This window comes from Zosterops lateralis, assembly GCF_965231275.1.
Source record: "Zosterops lateralis genome assembly, chromosome: W".
Lineage (NCBI taxonomy): Eukaryota > Metazoa > Chordata > Aves > Passeriformes > Zosteropidae > Zosterops > Zosterops lateralis.
Window position 1 is genome coordinate 11,265,876 of NC_139801.1, and position 20,928 is coordinate 11,286,803.

General features: G+C 44.6%; 1 protein-coding gene across 5 annotated transcripts in view; it reads right to left on the reverse strand.

Annotated features, from left to right (window-relative positions):
* The window catches only part of LOC310922287 (plastin-3-like), a 54,145-nt gene that overhangs the window by 26,129 nt on the left and 7,088 nt on the right, over positions 1-20,928 (reverse strand). Inside the window, exon 1 of one of the 5 annotated variants that reach the window (XM_083882733.1) lies at positions 15,050-15,515. The exons of 3 other annotated variants lie outside the window; for them this stretch is intronic. The gene's annotated coding sequence lies outside the window, so the exon portion shown is untranslated. Of the gene's footprint in view, positions 1-6,544; positions 6,657-15,049; positions 15,516-20,928 lie in introns of those variants that run through there. One more of the 5 variants, XM_083882734.1, reaches the window with a different exon arrangement.

The following is a 20,928-nucleotide window of genomic DNA, read 5'->3' on the forward strand; positions in this document are numbered from 1 at the left end:
TACACCCACTCCCATCTCCATCATCAGCTCTGATAGCTGCTTTTATTGGTCCAGTCCAGGCAAATCCTTTGGGGTTTTACACACAACAGTCCCAAACCTGACAGCAACAGGAGGACATTATGGTGCACAGACTTGGTCTGATGAGTCCTCTGAGGTAAAGTTTCCAATGCTTTGGAGGGAGACAGGAAAGCTGAGGGATTGATGGCCTGTAAATGAAAACCTATCATAAAATCCATCCTCTCCTGCTCATAATCAGTTTGTGTGCTCATTGAATGCTCACCACTGTTTTGCTCATCAAATTCCTACAAGACAGCACTCGCACCTTGCATGTGGTTATTAGCAAACACCAAGCTGATGGAAGCACATAAACTTTTAATTGGCAATTACCTTCCAGACAGCCACTGGTCAGAGGTGCTGACTGAAACCAGACCTTCACCACACTTTGGTGATAGATGTCATCCTGGTAAGAGCAGTGATTAGATGCTACCCCATCCAGAGAGGCTCCACCATGGTGGTGTCTAACCCCTTACCCTCAGCATGATAATGCAGATTCTGAAATCAATTTGGTGTTGCTCTTTGCACAATCATGGTTCTTGGGCTCACAAACACTGTGGTGTTCCTATCCACTCAGGGAGCTGTTTCCCCTGCCTCAGGAAGAAAGGGGCACACAATGCTTTGAGCAGGCATTGCTTTGTGGTGCTAGATTTGGCTGAATAGCTGCATCTCTCATCTGTGGATCTCCCCTTCAGTAGTGTCCCCCCAGCCCCAAACACATCAGGCTCAACAGCAGTGAATATACAGCTCTGCTGTCAGGCCTGCAATGCTTTAACTATTGAACACCACTGTACTCTAACACCTGCAAAGCCATTACCCAAATCTAGCTTTATTTCACTCTTAATTCAGATTTTCTTGGCCATGCAAAGCACCAAAAAACACACCTCAACAGGCCAAGACCAACTACATAAATTCAATTTTAATTCTGAATTACTTTAAGCTTGCCTGGCTATTTGAATTGACCACCTTACACCACCCAGTTCTCCAGCTCCCGCAAGCTACTGCCTTTACACACAGTACACCTTTTGACTGATCCATGCTGGCTCTGTAGCACACCAGCTGCATCACAGGGAAAGGACACAGGACTGCAGATAGGGATTCCCACTGCACAGGCACCCTTCAGGTCACTTCATCCCAATTCCATATTGAGATTACCTCCAGCTGCTGTTTCTGAAGCACCTCTAAAACAGCAGAAGTCCCATCAGCAGGTTTTGCTTTATATTCTTTCAGACTGAAACTGTCATGCTGGGAGATGCAAGTCCCCTGCTATACTTATGTTCACCTGGGAGTAGACTGAAACTTTGCTCCAGTTGTTGCACAACTCACCACTGTTGCAGGGGAAAATCTGCCAAATCCATCAGGAGCAGACACACGTTGGTGTTAGTCACTGCTCTTAGCTTGCCAGAGGTTCTCTCTGGATTTGGAGGCATGTCTCAATGGGGTATCCACCTCTGGACAAGTATGTTCCTCCAGCAATTCCAGTTTAGGTCAATTTCCCCTAGCTAGACCTGCATAGAGTGATGCCAGGTATTTTTCTGAGCAGCACTTGGGTAGATGCCCAGCAGGGATCTGGGCTGCAGAAAGGCAGGGCCACTCCAACAGTATGGGAACAAATGCAGCAAATCACTGTTCCTATGCCTTCTGATCACACTTTAACCACTACCCCAACATCCACTGACAGCCTGGACAGCCTGATCCTTCCCCTTTTGCATGCTGGTCAAAGTGTTTCTCCCCCTTCATGACAGAACCAGATTCACTAGCTTCAATCATCTTAAATCCTAAGTAAAAGCAACTGCTGACCCATCAGCCAATTTACATGCCTTTGACAGCCCTGCACAGCCAAGGAAGCTCTCTGGGGTGTGGTCAGGCCTGGATAATGATCAGCATGATTGGAACCCTGACACAGAACTGAACTGTAGCCAGCACTCAGAGAAAACCCAAAATCAGCATCAGACTTGCTCACAGCATCAAATAGGAATCAGCCCCTTCATAAAAGCCCAGGAGAGCCATGTCCTCCACGACAGCATCCAGAATACTGAAAGCTGGGGATATGAACAGAAATTCACAGGGATTCAAGTACACGAATCACTCTGTCCCACAGATAGAGAAAACAGACAGAGAGCAAGCAGCTGAGGATGCTTGGCCATGGGATACCAAATTGCCCAGAGGCTGGAGGGAAGCACAAGTCAGAAGAACACAAATGCTTCCACTCCAATTACCCATGGAAAGGAAAAAATAAAGCTTCCCCAGCCCTCAATGAAATTTCCCCCAACACATCCCTGTCCTCTGAGCCAGAGGTGCCTCTGATGCACATTAAGCAGTAAGATACAATCCTGGAGCAGAGTGGATGGATGGTTGGTTACTCTCATCTACCAGAAGAAGGCTGAACAGAAACATAAAAGTGCTTTGGGACTCAAATGGAAAGGAGAAGCACTAAAAGCTTTCTGCAGACCTTACACTCTTTGAAGGCTCCTGTCATGCAAAACCAGGGCCAAGTGGATTGGATGAATGGTCACAGAGGAGACCAACTGCACTCACACACCCCCATCATGCTGCAGGCTCACAGCTACAGCACAAAGACCTTGCCCAAAATCTATTACATAAATCTACAGAGTACTTATAATCTACAGGGCACAGTAGAAAACAGATAAAATACTGCTCAAGGCACCAATGAATCAATCCTTAAAAGCCTCTTCAACAAATACTCCTACTAAGTGTTGCATTTTGACACACCTCCAGTTTTAGTAGAGCAGCTACTCCAGGGTTAGAGAACATTTGAAATCATAATCCACTAGATTGGTTTAACCAACTTTTGAAATAGTTTGTTCATGTCAGTGGAAACAGAACAACAATATTTTCATTACCTAGCTAGTACAAAATGGAACAGGTGATCCTTTCAAGACATCTCAGGAAAGGAAGAGCTGAATGCTCATTGACCTGGAACTTGCAAAAGCAAATAACATTCAGAGATTATTTAAACCTAAGTGCAAGAAGGTAAAAGAGAGTGGAGCTGAGGTCAGGTGTCAGCTAATGGACTGAAACTCAGAAGGCTTCATTTAAATTCCTGGCTCAGGCACAGAAAAGTCATGCAAGCTTCTCAGGAAATTCTTATGTTGATAGTAATTCTTATTCTTGAGTAGTTCCCTAAAAAAAGAGCAGCATTAACACTTCTTTCTGCTTATTCCGTACCTTAACCATAAATGTCTTCAAGAAAGGACCCATCTCTTACCATCCATTGCAAAAACTCAGCATCCCTCATTTTATGAGGGGACTCTCAGAGCAATAGTGTGAAAGACAGTGGGTTTCCTGCCAGCATAAGCAAGGATGAATGAGGGTCACAAGGCTGAATCAGTGCAAATTTTCTTCCCCAGAAGTGATTGGGACCTGCTTGCTGAGACCTGCAGGTTACCCTCAACATGCTTTAAGCATATGTCTCTTGATTTCCCACTATTCAGTCCAAAAGGAGCCCAGTCCCTTACAAGGTGAGCCGCAGACCTGAGCCTGCACCCTGGTTCAGGAGCAGCTGGATAAAGCCCATGAAGCCCAGAACACTCTCCATCCCCCCAGTACCTCCAGCTCTGCTTTCAGGTAGCACCCTTGGCAGGTAAAGGGACTGATATCCAGTGTACCACGATAAAGCAAGAAGCATTACTCAGTCTGTTAAACTTCCTCCCCCCCCCACCCAGGTGGGGGAATCAACCAGATCCCTAAATTAAATCACAGTACAGTCACTGCTTATTCAACACCAGCAAACAAGCTCCTGCAAGCCAAACACCCAGCATGACAGTGCTGATCCCCGTCAAGCTGAACAATAGGGAGTTTCAGATATTAATTTTGGGAGGGTGGGTTCTGTGCAACCTTTAGAAGGTACAGCTGTGGTCAAGCAGTTTGCAAACTGTTTTATCAGTTGAAGGTAAACAGAACTGTCTGGAAAGAGCCAAGGCTGAAATTCTGGCTGCCCAGATGATAAACATTCAGAGAAATGTGTCAATTAATGTTTTCTTAAATAAGAAACAAAACACTAGAAACTACAAACTGTACCCTAAGTGTTGTAATTATGTTTCAAGTGTCTTAAACCCCAGGAATTTCAGTAACAGATCTCCAACTAGAAAAAGCTTCTGATAAAAGAATAAACATTTTCCATCCTTCCCTTGTTGTCTGTAATCTTGTTTAGAAAGCACTTGGGAAAAAGGGAAAGAAGTCAAATTAATTTGTTTCAGAGCAAGGAAGCAATATTAGGCAGCAATAAATCAGTGTCACTGCATAGCTGTCCTAGTGGCTAATGAAGTAGGAAAAAATCTCTGTAAATTCACCACTTATTTACTGTAGAATAATAGATGGTGTAGATCCCAAGATCCCATCTACTCTTCACAAAATCAGAAACATTAATCTCAAAAATTAACATGAAATGGCCAGAAGTGAAGGAAAGCTGCTGGCTTTGCCTACTAGGAGGTTGCAATGACAGTGAAATCACATTTAGTCTAACTGCAGGGTGCTCCCTACACTTCTCTATAATTTAACTTAATATGGGGAGGAGCGATAGGGAGCCAAAGACAGCAGTCACCAGCTCAGGATCAGGCAAGCTCTACTTTGTGACTCTTGAATTTTGGAGAAGCATTAATAACCTCCACAAAATGCACTCTAATTAGCAGGTTTCAAGGTTAGGTAAATGCATCCAGCATCAAGGTTAGGAAAATGCATCAGGCACTCCTGGAGCCGAGCACTAACTTCTAGTTAGGTCCCTTCAAGCTCCTTTGCCTCCTCCTCCTTCTTCTCCCTCCATTTTGTAGCTCAGCCAGTGCCCAGTACCCCTAGGACAGATGTTGTGGTTAGAGACGTATGCACTGTAAACAGCATGCAACCTCATCACTACTTTGAGTTTCAGGAGGGTGTGAGAGTCCTCCAGCTGTGGAAATCATTCTTTAGAGACAGATGCTTTGCAGAATAAATGCAGGGTAAAATACGTCTTCTCAGCCTTTTGGCTAAGAGCAAGTATATTATCAGTTTAATAAAACATAACTTAGCAAAACCTCAGAGCAATACATTCAGTACAAACAAAATTAGGACATGAAAAAGCTATACTAGAAGTGTTTTACAGGTTTGCAGACAAGTGAAGTTTTTAGCACAAAAAAAATCAGCATTTCAGTTCAATACTTAAGAGTACTGGTATGCAGGTGTTTTAAGCTAGTAGTGACTACTCAAGTGTTTAGAGAGGGTCTATACAGGCTTCCAGCATCAGGTATAGACAGAAACCACAGCAAGCAAGATAAACTCCTCTGTTAGGAAACTAAATCCTGCCAGGCTGTAATGCCTCATGCCATTCCAGCTGGAATGGCAAGACAGCATTCAGAGCCCAACCTCTCCAGGTGAAAGACCCCAAAAAGTTCAGCAGCCACCACAGCCAGCAGCCTACAGCCATTTCCCAAAAGCCCTCAGAGCTCCTTGCACTTTCTGCAAGGCAGAGGTTTAAATATTTAACACTTTAACATGCAAGTTTAAGCAGGTCTGCTTTGTAAAAGCCTGCTGCAGACTGAGATGGAACAAAACTGTGTCCAAGAGTTCTGAGAAGACACACTCTCAGCCCTCGCCTGAAACATTAAACCCTCGGTGATGCACAGTCGGGGGCAGCCCTCGCTGCTGCTGTTTGCACGCGTCAGGTGCTCTGATAAATTTGTGATAAATGTGACATTGGGTAAAAATTTGTGATAAAAGAATACAGCAAGATATGTTAGATTGGTGTTAATATAAAAAGGTATGGTCCGTAGAAACTATTCCCCTGCCAGGTTTCCACGGTCCTCAGTCCTGAGGCGAAAAGAACAGGACAAGGACCATTATGAGAAACAAAGACACTAGCCAACCCAGATAAGAATCGGCATCGCACCCAGACAGTGAAATTCCTCTCCGAACGAAAAAGAGAATTCTCCACCGAGGAATACACATTGAAATAAACATGGGCCGGCGAGCTCCATCCACATGTGAAAAGGATTTTCCCGGAATACGGTCTGCAGAGTCCGGCAAATCCGGGAAGCCCATCCAAAAATTATTTGGACTATCCTGGGCACCTGTTCCGCCTCGGGACATGAAAACCCCTATAAAACCCCGAGCTGCGACCTGCTCCGTGTGGATTTGAGAAAACCGTGCCTGAGAGTGCGGTCTTCTCTTCCACCCGGCGCTGCGCTGTGAATCCTTTTGTGGTTTTCTCTTTTATCGGTGATTGGGATCGTTTTATTAATAAATTGTTTCTTTGTTAATCCGATATTTGCCGTTGCATTTATAACAAATTCCAAACTTAAGACACATCAAAACCTGAAATCCATTCTGCCCTCAGCTGTTTTCCTCTATCTACTACAGCAATCACAAGACTTTTTGCAGAGAAAAGAAAAGCAAAACAAGTCATTGCAGGACAAGCTCCAGCACGGGCCTGCATCCGCAGCGCCGGGCAGCTCTACATGCCAGCCCGCCCCGGGACACCCTCCTCAGCCTTCGTTACCTCTCCTCCTCTCTCCTCCCAGGGAAGGCGCCCTGCCCGAGCGCTGAAGCGTCCGTCTCCCACGCCCCCAGCCCGGAGCTGGGCAGCCAGCATTCCTTCCTGCCTCGCTCCCCGCCCAGCGATGGGAGGTCGCTTTCCTGGGGATGCGGTCATGCCGCCGAGGGATACGCTACAGCGGCCCGAGCATCCCGTGAGCACCGGGCACCCAGCGCGGAACCCTTCCCAACAAACAGCTCTTGGTCTTTTAATGCTTGGCACTTGGGATCAGGAAGCAGTAAGATACAGAGCTTTTAGGTAAGCAAACTACTTTTATAATTAATAAAAAACAAAACACAAACCCAAAACAAAAAAAGCCACCCTCTACTGCTCTTTACTCTTTAAAATGAATGCATTTTGATTTGCTAGTTCTCAGTGTGTCCAGTCAAACAGCAACACAGAGCTTGTATTTGGCTTTATGTACTTGTTTTATGGATGTCTTTGAAACAACCAGACACTCACAGCATACTAAGGATCCAGACCTATTTGGCCTTAGTCGGCAATGAAGGAGGATGCTGCCTGCTGTTTCACCTAATTGTTCCTCAAAAATGAAAATAATAATAAAAAAATCTTTTAAAATTGTCTGAATAGATTAGATTAAATTAAATAGAGTTCAGAGCTGGCCCATACTGTAATATATTGCATTACCTCAGCAATTAATCCTTGTCTGCTCTAGATGAAACAGGGACAGATATCTGCTGCTAGCCAGGAAGACACGAGCAATAGAAACATCATGTATTGTGTGTTGTTGATGCAATGCACAGGAGCAGAATCAATCACCAGAAAGTTCAAGTCGGCTTTCCAAACTATAATAATATATTTCAGAGATTTTTGTTCCTGTTAAGTCCATAATGTTTGAGCATTTCCATAGCTAAAAGGAAAATATGTCATTTACTAATAAACACAATATTTGAATTTGTAAAAAATTTGAAGAACTCATGACTGTTGTAAAAATTATGGTCACTGGGTGGTTTTTTTGTTGTTTCTCTTTAAAAATTACATCAGCCAGAAAAGTGAGTCACTGCCTGGTACCATTTCTTGGGTATCACCTGAAAATTTAGCTTCCAGCTGTAAAGTTTTAAAAGAGGTATAAAATACACCCCAAAAAACCAAACCAAAACAAAAAACCTAACCCCAAACCCACAGCCTGCCAGCTTCCTCAGGATGGTAAACATCATGGAAACCAAAATAGAGGGGTTTATGCTCAGAACTGCAGTTGTAACTGAAAAGGAAAGAAGTTGGATTAAAAAAACACTTCTGCAGTCCATGTAAACCAGGCTGAGTGCACATCAGACAGGGTTTAGGAAAGAGCAACTTCAACTCTGCTCTGACTTGTACCAGCAACCAGCTTCAGCATCGCATCAGCCTCTGGGTGCAGGGAGCCCAACTGGCTGCTCTGACCAAAACCAGGGACTGCATCCAGCCTGTGAAGTCAAGGGGGAAACATGCAACAAAAATGAAGAAACTCATCTGTCCTGGGTTGCAGTGTAGGATGTACACAAAGTATTTATTCTATCACCATCTTCATGAACTGCTGAAACCAGGTGGGGCAGTGTTTTCCCAAGCCCCTGCCTTTGGGGTGTCTTCTGCTAATGGCCCATTAACGCCTGGCCCATGACCCACAGGTAACTCCCTCCAGGAGTTATCTCTGTTTAATGGGCCATCAAGGACCCACTTCACAACTCCTCATCCCATTGTGAGATGCTCTGCCCAGGGGGAGGAGCCAAGCATTCTCACCTGAATATAACCTGGTATGTGGGACAGTGCAAGCGGCACTTACTCACTGGATTCCCAGAGGACCAGAGCTACCAGACCTTTCTACAGGATCACTGCTTCAGGAAGAGCACCTCACCTGGACTGCTTCCACCATCCTGCTCAGGTTGTATTCTGACTCTGTCAGTGATCCTTTGTGTTATTGCATTTATTTTATTTTATTTTATTTTTACCTTTTTACCTTTCTTCTTATTAAATTATATCTCTGACTTGGAGCCTCTCATTCGTTTTGCTTTCAAACCACAACATCATCTCATGAAGTTTAGTATCTCCACTTTCCATCCTACACGTGAGTATATTGCAAAGCATAAATTCATCCTATAAGCGTTAGTGAGGCTTCGGGGCTTGACAGGTCCTGGGGAGAGCATGCCAGAGCCCAGCTCCCAAACTAGGTTGTGACTTCCTATCAGTGGCAGAGCCACTGCATAAGCAATGTCTGCTTTTTTGGGGGAGGGAAAAGAAAAGCCTCCTCTCCTTGTCTCTGTCATCTGTGTTGCTGGAACAGCAAGGCAGCACCTGCAGGTGTGCAGGTGGCAGATTGGCACTGCAGGGGCAGATGCCTAAAAGCCACCAGCCCATGGGTCTTCAGGCCTCTGCTTACTTGCTTTTCTTTTTTCAGGTAAGTGTAAAGCATCCTACAGGGCTATAAGGTATAATCATTCCATCTGACTGAGAAGGAAAAGACATCCCTGGCCCATCACCAGGTAGCACAGGTCCTCACTGGCTCCACCACAAGGAGTTCAATTCACACACAGTGCACGTGAAATACCCATCTTCTACATTTGCAAAAGATCAGAGATAGCTAGTTTTTCCAGAGCTTTAAGAGCACTCTGCTCAGTGAATACCCAAAATCCAGTCCTGGTGGTCCAACCTGCAATTACAGTCAAACCTAAAATAGCACCTCGGTAGTGCCAGCACCACTCATCCCCACGTCATGTCCAAAGACTCACACACCAGGGTGTGGCGATGGCAGGCAGTGAACGCACAGTTCCCCAGGCACTCCCAGCAGACTTCCTCGACCTGCCTGGTCTCACACCACTCCCCACACTCTTCCAAAATAGGATTTTTTTTGTAGAACCAGTATACCAGTGTGTCATCTTCTTCCTGCTTAAAAAAAAGCCTTTTAGGGAAGAAAAAGGTGCCTGAGGTGCTCAGGTGACACATCCACTCCCCTGCATGTAACATTGTAATGTAGGTTTATGCACAAAAAGAACTTCCAGCGCTGGCAGGATTCCTCCAGCACATCATTGCACAAGGGGACACATCTCTGCAGCTCCAGCTGCCAAGTTTCACCAGGAGGCCACTAATACATATTTGCCCTCCAGAAGGTACTCAATGATGACTGTGGGAGCAGCAGCTGCTGCCTTCCAGGTGACAAGGGAGCAGAAAGGGTAAATTCAGGAGTAGTCTTTCACCACAAACCCTCAGGAACAGACCCTTTGTTGAAGTTCTGGAGGAGGAAGGGAGCTCCTCCAGTGCACTGGCCTTTGGCTACAGTGGGCTGTGCAGCCCCACTGCTCTCCCCAGTGAGTCCAGAAGAGGACAACCATCTGCTTCTGGACACCAAGTTTTCCTGCCCACTCCGGAAGTAGAGTTTTCCTCACTAATGCCAAGAGATACCATGCCAATGTTGGAAGCTGTTCAAGATAACTGATGAAATACATAGTGATGAACAAGTCCCTGGGCATGCTACATCTGTCCAAGTGATTTTTGGGATGGGTTTTAACTGCTGGCACTTCTAGCTCCTACCTAAAATATCTGTTTGCTGGGATACAGCCAGCTCCACTGTCAGCCATGGGGGTATAGGACATGCTGGTCCACTAGCATCCCCATGCTAGAGAAACCTCTGTGGCCAGAGGGATAGGCCACAGCAGCCTTGGGAGATCCCAGAGCCAAGAGAGCATCAGCAGACCTTGGCGAGCCTTCAGGAGCAGCAAAAGTGGCTCAGTCTCCTGCCTCTGCCTGCTCTGGTGCTGCAAATCAAGTGTTTTCAGAAACATCCCCTCTCATTACAAAAAAAAAAAAAAAAAAAGAGAGAGAGAGAGAGGGGGGAAAAGTTCAAAAGAATACCTAACTAAAAGAGAAAACCAGGTAACTTTACTAGTCTACTTCACCAGAGGAAAAAATACCATGCTCTGTGTCTGTGAGCCAGAGCTTTAGAGAGCAAAGCTGAATGGCCAGCCACCATCCCATTTTGGACTGACATCAGTGACCATTTACCATGTGCAAGATGTTCCCCTCTTCCAGTTCTGTCCACATTCTCTTTTAAATGTAAGGATTTTAATGAAATTATTAACAGATAGAAAGACTCTCACCTGTGCTTTTTGATACAAATTGAGGGTTTATGCACTTTTTGCTTTCTCCCTCAGTGCCAACCAATGGCAGTGTAAATCCCATCAATGTAAACAGCTATGGAAAGATGTGACAACCGAGGAGCAAGCATTTGACCTTAACTCCTCAGTTTATCAGTCTTTTTAAAGAAAAAACAGGTCCATCTTTGCTAGATTTCCCCCTTAAAAGCTTCCTGAGCTGCTCTGTCAGTGAGCCTGTCATCAGGAAGAAAGCAAGACATTAGTCAGGCTCATACTTATTTAATAAAAACCTTGCATATGCAGGAGGGACTGAAAGTTGGTCTTTATTTTTAAAAAGCCTGCAAACTTGAGTATGATTTTGCAGTGCAAAACAGATCTGAGGACTTGCTGATTTACCCTGTGCTCTACCAGTGCTCAGCTTAGCAATTAACCAGCTAATTATTCACAGCTTAGATCAGGGAGCCAAGCAGTCAAAGAAGTCCACAAGTATGCCCAGATCACCGCACAAAAGATATTTCATGTCTTGTTATTTCATAAGGAAATCAGGAGGCTTCAGCTGATGTCAGCTCCAGGAAATGAGACAGGCAGATGATGCCAGAAGCAGGAGGCTTTATATTTAGTACTGAGTCACCCACTTTATTAAATTCAAAAGACAAAAAAGGTGGGTGTGGAGAGGGGATAAGTGGAAAAAAAGTGAACAAGTTATTTTCTGGAGATCATGGGCCATGGGGAGTCTAGGGTTGGGTGGGGGTTTTTTGTAAAGGGAGAAAGAAATTAAGAGATTACCTGGAAACCCTTTCTGCACATCCACTGGAAAAGCAATTGCCAGATGAGCTGCACTTCCCAGGGCACAAGCCAGCACTGAAAACACTGCAGGAGTCTGCAGTGCCTTTGGGATCTCTCCAGCCAGTCCTGCAGGCCTGAGCAGGGCATCATCAGTTCTGAGGCACTTTCCCATCCTTTCTGCTACATATTTGGGCCAAAGGAGAAGCCACTGGAAGGAACTTTGGAGTAGGGAATATTTTTAAGCCAGTTTTGCAGCTTCACCTAAACAATCACAAAGCGCACCTTGCAACAATCACACTCCAAAGAAAATATTTTGGGTGATTACAACAGCATCGGATGAAGCTTAATGGCTGTCACTGAAGCATGGGAAGAGGAACTGCCCTGACACAGTAAAACTGCACCCCGGCAGAGCTGACATCATCCAAAGGCCATCCTGTCCCTTTCCTTCTCTTCAGCATTTCAGTCCTCCCATCCTGGCTGCCTGAGTGTTCAAATGGACATCAGCACAAGGAAGATGAGGCAGAGGGCCCACTGTTAGCACAGCATCCCAGTTAGAACCAGCTCAGCCACCCCACAGACCAGGCCACTGGAGAAAGAGTGGCACTAGGTCTAGTAGGAGAGCCTTGGAGGCAAAAACATACTTTTTCATCTTTCATCTCAGCTGCCAGCTCTGTCCATCACCCAAGTCTGTCCTTGACATGACTTAGGCAATCCTCTGCTCACTTGGAGAACATGCTCTAGATGACTATCCACCTTCAGTCACTACTCAAGGAAATAGTATTTTACACTAGAACTACACTATTGCAGAACAGTGACTGTTCACACAATATTTCTGAACAGGGAAACCATTCTGATCCATTTTTGGCAACACTCAGTTTAGACACATTTACAATTGAGAAGTATACAGCATTCATGTGGACTGCATCCTCATGGAATGTATAAATATGGAAAAGCTGCCATTTAATAGGAATGTAGATCTTTGAACTAAGGTCCTTTGACATACACTAAAGAAAGTTTTAAGAAGCACCAAAAAAACAATTGTAATGCACAGTTGCACAATGCAAATTACAGGAGCACAGATTTGTTTAGAAGAGGTTCATATTTTCAAACAAGTCTGTCATAAGCCTTTTAACTTTCTATTAGTGACAAATACTCTGCAGCCTGAGCAGCAGCAACACCTTTGCAAAGTTTTCAGCTACTTAAACCAGATTTCTCCCCTGAGAAGATTCACTTTCTAAATACTAAAACATAAATACTGCTACCAAAGCCAAACACTGCACTTCATTTCGACTTAAAAAAAGTCAGCTGAAAACAAGAGCTCTCTCTAATGCCAAACACCACCAGGGACTTGCCTACAGGAGCGTCCTATTAAATTACTAATAAAATAAGTGTAATCTTCAAAATAAAATCACAACAGTAAAAAAAGATGTGGTTTGAAAAATAGATCTGTGGACTGTAGCAAGACTGGCAATTATGCAGAACCAGAGGTCAGGAATCGCTTAATACCTTCCACCTATATGCAAGAAGAGATTACACCTCTGTAGTCACAGCCTGCTCTGGCCACGAAATGGACATTTGGCCAACTGTTGACCACTGTGCAGACCAGTTTGCTGCATCCACTCCTGGCCAGTGGGAGGCTGTGGGAGACTGCCACTGGGTGGCTCCTCAGTCCCACACAGCCCATCTACATCTGCAGGTGAGCTCCCATTATCAGAAAGGTTTCAGGTACTGACCAGCCTGGGCAGCAGCACACAGACCCAGCCAGGGAGGATCTCCAGGAAGGGACTGGTATCTCATCTGGACATCCTGGCCAGAGGCACGTGGCTCACGTGGCTCATCATATTGTGCAAGGGGGCCTACAAGTTCATCTGCATTGAACTAGTCCAAAATCTCATATCAAGGGATGTTGAAGCTTTTTCTGGTATTTAACTCATGCACTTGTTGGCTTCCCTCCAACTGCTTTTTATCTCAGACCCTAACAGAAAGTCTCCTGTAGGACAGACCTGCTGGATAGGGTAACTCCAGGGGCTTCCACAACTACTGCACTTTTTTCAATTATGTAGAAAGGTGGGGTAGAGCTGGATTACCACTCACACACACGCTGTAGTTGTCATCCATAGCCTTCAGGTACCTAGAGCGTAATCTTCACCACACAGCTCATTACACTGTTAATTAGTAAGCCATCTCACATTTTCCAGACCATAAAAAACAGCTACTAGTAGCAGACTGATCTCTGTGCTGTGAAGTCAGCCTTTGCTTTGACAGCAGATTTCTTATATTCTCTAGTCTGTTATTGCTGTTGAGTTTAATGCTTTATGAATTAGTATTAAAGAAACCCTCATCCTAGAAGTTAACAAAACAAAACCAAAACCCAAACATCTACAGATCCTACATAAAGCCAAACAAGGCATGGTATTTGATAGAAGGCATGAAGCAACTTTGGAGCTCAGGCAGAAGAGGTAGATCTATAGCTGGGAGCAATGACACCACAGAGTTCAACACGGATTATACCAAAGAGGTCCAAATGCTGAGAAAGACTATCAGCTATGAGTGTTATATGTGAAAGGGCAATGCACTAAAGAAAGTGCAATGCCTTGCTGTGTGCCAAGTTGATATCAAACCAATGCACAGAGCTTTAATTGCTAAAGTGAAACATTGACTGGTACTGGTTGTAAAGGCTCTTGCATAACAGCAGGTTTCAAGGACTGTACAGGGCAGAATCCTACTCCATTTCATTACTTTCAAAACTCTTTTTATACAGACCTTCGAAACACAGGGAGCAAAGGGACCAACTAAAACAACCCTATATAACCCAGAAAAAGTGTATATTCTACTTAGAAAAAGGGGAGGGAAGAATAAAACTTGTTGCCATTAGTGATGGATCTAACTAATGGACGCTGGGCACTGCCATTACCATCCATCCAGCACAGATACAGTAACTTCAAGGAGCTTCTTAGCAGGGCAGAAGCAATGTCAGTTTTTCAAGTTTTCAGCAAGAAGTCTGACTATGCTACCTTTGCTTGAGCATTTGGTTTATATAATACAGTGGCAAGAGCCCAGCTGAAAATCAGATCAACGAGAAAATTACAAAGGGCTGGGCAAAAGAAGGGCAGGAGCAGGACTGCACAGGAACCTCCCATCCACGTCCCCATGGAAAGCTTAGTCCCAGCCTCAGCCAAACAGTGCAAAAAGGAACAGGCTAAAGTTTAGGTCAGACATTAAGGCTGCTTATTCAAATATTTTCAGTCTTCAGAAGGCCTGATTTCCCCTCTCTCCTTATGGAAAGGTAAATTCTATCTAAGTGACGATTCAGAAACTTGCTTATTATTACCAGGAGCACTGAGAAACATGAATGCTTTTGTAAATGTATTTCCATTTGTTCTCTACTAACCTTCAGAATGTGTGTCCTGGTTTAGGGCAAATTTGGGAGGGAACCTCCAAATGGGGTTCCTCTGGAAAGAAAACCCTAACGGCCCCTCCCCCCAGCCAGTCTGGGAAAAGAACTTCCTCGGAGAAAAGTGGAAAAAACTATTTATTTGACAAACAAAATTCCCACAAGCATAAGAAATGAATAATATGAAACAATAAAACCTCTCACCACTCCAAAGAGAGATGGCAAAACTGAGAGAAGTCCTTGCCGTGAGTTGGCTCAGCTCTCTCAGCCTCTTATCAGTCCCAGTCCCTTTGGCGCTGGAAAATGCCGAGTTCCAGGTCCCGGTGGGCCACAGGCGCAAGATCCTGGTCCTCCTCTGGGTTTTTCAGTCCAGAGCAGATTTAAACAGTCCCAAGAAAAAGGAGAAAAAAAAAAAAAAAAAACAAAAACAAAAAAAAAAAAAAAAAAAAAAAAAAAAAAAAAAAAAACAGTCCAGGAAGCTTCTTTGCCTCAACTAGCTAGACTAACTAAAAGGAAAAAAACCCCTGTCTCTGGCCGCTGTCCGTGCATCTGACGAACACACTGTCCCAAGGAAGAAGAAAAAATGCAGAGGAGTGAACACTGTTTTCTCAAAACAAACTGTGTGCTTCTTCTTTCCCTGCTCACTCTCAGAACCAGTCTTAAAGGTACAGAACACACAGCACACACAGAACAGATGATTGGGGATACAAGCATCACAGTCACCCTAGGACAATGTTGCTATCTCAGAAACAGTTCTTAAAAGCAAGGGCCAACTTTCTCCCTGAACGCCTGCCCAATACTAATCACAACAGGGTAACTTTATATATAGCCACAACATCCTATGTACTCCCTAAAATAAATTCCTCACAATCCATTCTTGGAGGCAAAACATTTTGTGCAAAATTCAGGAAAAAACAGCTTAATTGCAATATTGGTTTGGAACTCACTCCCTTTATTTCTGTGACCAGCTGGAGACAAGCACCTTGTTCTTTGCTGGGTCAAGGAAATGTTTAACTACAGGATTCATAGGAGAATATATATGTGTATATATCACCACAGCACTGCAGCTGCTCAACAGTTATAGCAGAAGGCAAACACTGGTTTAGCCCAAGGAAAGCAGGGATGGGATGGGCTGGAATATCAGCCTGCTCACTAACATCTTGCTGCAGAGGCTCCAAGGCAGGAGAGCATCCAAGCCAGTCCCTGGGACAAGACTCAGCATCCTGGAATCTCAAAACCACAGCCCTGTTCCAAACCCAAACAACACTCCACAAACCCTTCCTGGCTGATTAGCAGGAAGGAGCACAAGATTGTGATGGCAGCATAAACAAGGACCAGAATTTATGATCTTTCAGACCCAGCTGAAGCACTGCTTCACAAAATATGAATGCAAATTACAGGGATGGGTAGCTTGAATTCAAGTTTCCACTTGGTTAGCACTGCACTGGACAGACTGAGAACTTTGGTGCTTGCCCAGCAGTTTCATCTCCCGAGAGGGGCTGCACTGAGATCTTCCATGAAAACAGGGACAGAGACTGTGAAAACCCATGGGACCTCCTCCAGTTCCTGACCTTCCCAGCAGGGCAGAGTCAAAGGCAACAAGTTCAGTCCTACTATTTGTGAAAGTAGAGCAAGACACTCTTTGACCTTGTAGTACAGAAAAGAGTGGAAGAGGCAGATCAGCAACACCCCTTCCCTGTTATTTTGAGCAGAATCCATGAAGCAGACGACCTGGGCTTCTGCAACCAGGGCTGGGACAGTAACACATGCACCAGCAACATCACTGAGGCAAAGATCAATACAAAAATCAAAAAAACCCAAATCTGATCAAAAAAGGTACTTTGAGGGAATGAGCACATAGAAAAAATGGACTTCAGCTATAGTTTACAGATAACACAACAGGCAAGGAAGTACATTGAAATGGCACATAGGTGACTGTGCAAACTTGTTTCAGGAACAACCCACTGCACATCACCTTCCATCTAATCCAGACAGAATACAAGCTTCTGTTATCCAAGGTCTTCAGTCTGAATTTCAAACATCTTGTGCATTCAGCTCTGGAGAGCCCCTAATTTAAGCAGTAATATATTGGCAAAAAAATAAGCCACATAGATATAATGCAGAATCACATGCCTTCTGTGGTGGTTTAGCATTGGATTGGCAGCCTAGCTGACCAATAGAAGAATTGTCCACGCCTATGGAGAACCCCGGCTTAAATCAGAGATCCCAGGTAACTCGGCCCTTTTTTCCTCTTCCGGCTGGCAAGGAGTTAACATCACTTCGTAAGTCAGAAGTTCGGTCTGGGCTCCCTAGGGCCACGCCCGGCTAGGCCTTTGGGGGGGGCGCTGCCTGGGCCGGCAGTGTCCCCTCTCTCCCCTGGCTCCTGACGATGGGTAGAGGAGGAAGATTGCAGATCAGCAGTGCTGACCCTGCGCCAGGGGCCGCGGCTGCCGTGCTCTTGGCTTGGCTGCCGGAGCCTCTGGTCCGAGGGAGGAGAGAATCATGAGAATCTTTCTCCGGAGCTCCAGGGAGCTGATCCAAGTTTGAGTTGCTTTGGATCTGACCAGGGGTGGGGGAGGGTCATCTATCAGCGTTCCTGAGCATCCTCCCCTTCTCCCCTCCCCCCCCCCCCCCATCACCTGCAGCCTTGAAGTTCCAAGAGTCAGCAGGAGAGAAAAACTCTAGGCAAAGACATTAACCCTTTCTCTCCTCCATGGAAGACAGAGTGATTTAAAACATAGAGAGACAGTATGAAATGAAGTCAGCGAAAGAACTGATAAAGACTATTGGAAGAAGGGATGGAGGAAGTGGACATTTCTGACCAGACTTCTCTGGATGTGAACTATGGAGAAATGGACTATTTCTTGTAATATCATAGTGCTGTTTGGGGGAATGCAAGTTCTAGCCAATGGGTTGTGTGTATTGATATAAATTAGATTTAATTGAGAATTTTGAATAGAGTATGTCCCCGGCTCCTGGGCATAAAAGGAGGTCTCTATTTCTTTTGAGATACAGATGATTTTAGAGATAGGGGAATCCTTGTTTTATACTAGAAGAAGCATTCTTAAAACGGTACCCCAAATTTGCTGAGGCCCATAAACAGCTTGTGAAACTATTAAATGGGTGGGACTGCACAGAACCTGCAAAATTCTGGGTGGTTGCAGATTTGTGACATTGAGAGCCACCTGACCTTTTCTTGTGGCATTTATCTCCATAAACACTAGAGAGGCTCCTCTCCCAAAGTGATGCAGGATTGTGTTTAAATGGTTGCAACTGACTGAAAATCATAGTTTTCTCTCTATGTTGAGTGGGAAAGTGAACAGTTGGTGGTAGGGGGAAAGGTGTTTGAAAGTTACATTTTCCTTTTTCTTTTCCTTTAGTGTGTGTTAATAAAATCTATTTGTTTTACTTTTAAGTTGAGCCTGTTTTGCCTTTTTCTCCCAGAATCCTATCTCCCAGTTGGCAAACAGAATTCGGCAAACATGAAACCACCACACCTTCCTATTTTCTTTCTAGTATAGAAATACTTTTCATATGTCGACCTTCAGAAAAAAAAGCAAGAGAAAACAAAGGGGATTTTTCTAAAGCTTCCTTTCCCACCACCTCAAAGAGACAACAATTTCAGTAGTGATCCAAGAGGATGTCCCCAGAACTCTGCAGTCAATTCTTTCTAATTTCCCCCTAGCAAGACAGTCTCCCCATAATTTGGACACAAGGCAGAAGAAGCAGTTCTAGCACACAAAACTCCAGCAGAAGCTGCACTAACAGGACATAGGCCAGGGGCAGGATTACCTACAGCATCTCTCTGAGCCACAGCTCCATTCTGCAGCTGGTATGGGAAACAGTGATATAAGCCAGCAGCATTTCTGATGTTACTCAGCCTGTCTCATCTACCAGACTATCAGACCTTCTTTATGCTTTTCCCCAAGTTGGTGTTTTGCAGGTTTTTCCTTGTCTTGACCTGCCCCTGCAGTGGACAGCAACTCACTGCCTTGTGTAAGTTCCTGTATTTACACAATTTTTTAAAACAGCTTGGCTAGCATATTTTCAAGAAAAAATTGGTTTCCTCTAGGAAAAAAAGAATTAAAAAAAAGTCTGTAGTAAAGACCTAACTGTAGGAGTCAGTTTTTCCACTTTAAGAATTTGAGATACGAATAAATAGCCCTTTGACTCTCAAAGTAAAAAAACATGCAACTGAGTTAGACAAAGGCTAAAAGCTCATCCCTAGTCTTTGGGGAGAAATAAAATCCTTCTAGTGTCCTTCTACAGACAGTTTCATGACTGTTTACAAAGGTTTTATGAGACAATACAATATTTCACATTTTTAAGTTTTTTTACAGTCTATTCTAGAATAGAATTAACAGAAACAGAACAGGCCAAGGCAGAGTCTACAAAAACTGAAGAGAAGGCAGCATTTTCTCTGATTACAGAGAGACCTTTGATCACCAAGGTCACATAAACCAGGTGCACAGAGCACGCTAGTCATTAGCAGCCATAGAACGGGCACTGGGCAGTCTCCCTGCCCTTCTCCCATCACACTCCCCTGCTCATTTACTCCCACCCCTGTCCTAAACAGCCATAAAGGCTGGGGCTAAGCTGGAGGAATTGCCAGGCAGCACCGCCTGCTTCCAAATCCTGGGTCAGCTGCATCCTTCCTTTCCCCACAGAGCAGGCTGGAGCCTGCCAGCAGCATTTCCTACCACCTTGCTGCCCCACCAAGCATGGCCAAGGACAGTGGAAAACAAATGAAACACAAGAAGTCAACACCTGAGGTTCGTGAGGCAGAGAACAGATGCCCTGGGCAAGGAGACACTTAGATCTTCCCTCTGCTATCCCATGGCCAACCACTCAGACTTGCCTAAGAAGCTTGGGTTTGAGGCCTGGCTTTTCCAAGAAGCAGTGGGGGAATGAGATCACTACACCAGATACTGGTCAGCCTCTTGCCCTCAATGTTTTTTCTGTTTTATACAAAGAGGGAGGAGTGTGCAGTTCAGGTCTGGACAGACAGGACTGAGCTGGAGGCTGGAGGCTGACTCTCCTGGTCACTGGATGACCCTGCAGCACCTGAGCTGAAACATTCCTAAAGTGGCAGCCTAATGCACAGGCTGTGGACTAGAGTTTTCAATTTTTTCAGGTCCTTCAAGAAGCACAGCTAAGCTTTGATCAACATCTATGATAAGTATGTGGCTGGCAGTCAGACATCTGGCTCTACACCCTTCCAACAGCAGTCACCTTAGCACTTTTGGATTAATTAGCAGCAAACAGATTTTCTGAGGTATTTTATAGCTGAAGGGCTTCCTGTGGCTGCCAATACCCCAGAAACCAAGACATAGATGCGTTGTGTACAGTTTTCAGCCTGATGAAAGGGAAGACTATTTTTAATCCAAGCCTACATAGGGTGGGGCTCAGTCTCCAACCAGGCCAAAAAGCTACTATAATCCACAAGACCAATGCCTGGCAATCTTTGCTTGCAGGCTGATGTCTGTTCTATTTTGGGGATGGGAGGAATTAAGAATAAAAAGATATATAAATTAAAAACAAAGGAGGCTATGAAAAGCAAATAGAGCGAAGGTCCAGACTTATCCTGTGTATTTTGGTCTAAAGAACAGGGCTCTAAAGGAACACAAATCAGAATTACTCTATTTTCCATTTGCCACAGCAGTTTATAATTTATAACATGGACTGAGGAGAGTACAGCCCCAGCATATTTTTTACAGGAGAAAAAACCAATCCGTGGCTCCTTGCACAGCAGTGAGACCCTTGAAAGGACGAGGCAGGAAAACAGTCACCAGCCATAGACATACCATGAGGATCCCATACAAGGTTTCCTATCTCAGACACCAGTACAACAAGCTGTTGGGACACCTCACTGTTTTGTGCATTGGGACTGCAAAAAAGACAAAGCAAAGGATTGGAAAAGAAGGCAAGTTTTGCTTATTTAGGGCTTATGGCTAATAGGCAACCGACCCACTAAAAGCAGAGATTTTTTGTTCTCTCAGCACCTAAACGAATCCAAGATCATGTTGACTTCAGACATAACATACCACTAGTTTTTATTTGTTACAGACCCTATCTTAACTTGG